General features: G+C 44.1%; 1 long non-coding RNA gene across 1 annotated transcript; it reads left to right on the forward strand.

The window, feature by feature from the left end:
- Window positions 1–245: 245 nt before the first annotated feature.
- LOC107081226 lies at window positions 246–656 on the forward strand. Its single transcript, XR_001481045.1, has 2 exons — window positions 246–383; window positions 522–656. It is a non-coding gene; the product is annotated as an uncharacterized LOC107081226 (long non-coding RNA).
- Window positions 657–1590: the final 934 nt, after the last annotated feature.

The following is a 1590-nucleotide window of genomic DNA, read 5'->3' on the forward strand; positions in this document are numbered from 1 at the left end:
GCTGGCAGCCCCATCCCGCAGCTGAAACACTTTTCAGAGACGGTCCTGGTGCTTGCTGAAAATAAAATTTGCTAAAAAAGGGAAAAAGCTGCAATCACAGAAAGTAGAGCATTGGAAAATGGAACCGCAATGCAAAAGCTCACATCCGCGAACCAGAAATAGTGAAAGAATAGTTTTAGCAAATATTAATCAGAACAAATCTTCAAGGGTGGTTTATTTTGAATACATTTCACAGCCTGTGTTGTGCCTTTGTTCTAAAATCACATACTTTCTGACAGAACTTGCTGTAAGTCCTAACAACAACCTGGTGAACATCTATGAGAAGAAAGGCAAAGACTGGGTCAAGATCCATGAGCTGACGGAGCACAGTGGACGGATCACAGGTACCGTAGCTCCTAATATACAACCTGGGCCTTTAAGGAACATTATAGGGGAAGGACTTGAAATAATTTATATTTCCAAATAAATACCCCATTAAAGACTAAAGAGTTTTGGCTAACAGGAGGATCTGCCGTCCACAGGTATTGATTGGGCACCAGTGTCAAATCGTATTGTGACCTGTGCCTCTGACCGCAATGCCTACGTCTGGACTCTGAAGGATGGAGTGTGGAAGCCTACCCTAGTCCTGGTGCGCATCAACCGGGCAGCCACCTGCGTAAAATGGTCCCCTTTGGAGAACAAGTTTGCTCTGGGCAGCGGAGCTCGGCTGATCTCTGTCTGCTACTTTGAAAAGGAAAATGACTGGTGAGAAGGATCAGAATAGAATGATGACTCTAGAATAACTAACTCTAGTGGGTTTACCGTTTAGCAGGGTTACATGGTTCTGATAGGACAGTGGTTCCCAACCCTGTTCCTCAGCGATCCCTTCCCTCCATGTTTAAGATGCATCTCTGTTCCAGCTTGCCTGATTCAAACAGGGCTCCTCCTCTGCAATCAGTGCTGCAGAAGCCTGTTAATCAACCAATCTTTTATGGCATGATGCAACAAGGAGAGCCCTAAAACATGCCGGACACAGGTCCAAGAGGAACAGGGTTGACTAGATATACTGATTTGTGGGGCAAAGTCCCACATTTTTGACCTCTGAATGGGGTCTCACAAATCATAGCAATATCCAGAGTTTTACTGGATCAATTAGAAAAAAATCACATGGATTTTTCGTCTGTGTGTCCATGCCATGCTCGTCATGACCAGCACATGATGCTCTGAAGAAAAGGTAAGGATGGTAGGATAAAAATTGTCACTAAAGAAAATGACTACATAGAATGTGAAAGTGTCCAGAATGTGGAGCAGTGCTGAGTGTTAGGAGGTGAGGCTGAGAGGAGCATGCTGCAGGATGGGCAGGTCACAACCATATTCCTTAATTCTCCACTCCTATTGAGGAAGAACAAGTTGCTCCATCCAACCACCTTACCTCCTGACACCTTCTAGTGGAGTAGAAGAGTAAAGCAGAAGGAGGCAGGGTCTCCCAAACTCCAGCAGGAACACTGTATAATAGAATTAAATCCTTTCAGTTTATTTCTATAACTCCAATTTACATCATGTCATCTCAGGTCACTTTATAGATCCAATTAAACCAGATCATCCAGTCAG

The sequence above is a fragment of the Cyprinodon variegatus genome, unplaced genomic scaffold (assembly GCF_000732505.1).
Source record: "Cyprinodon variegatus isolate N-32 unplaced genomic scaffold, C_variegatus-1.0 Scaffold3496, whole genome shotgun sequence".
NCBI lineage: Eukaryota > Metazoa > Chordata > Actinopteri > Cyprinodontiformes > Cyprinodontidae > Cyprinodon > Cyprinodon variegatus.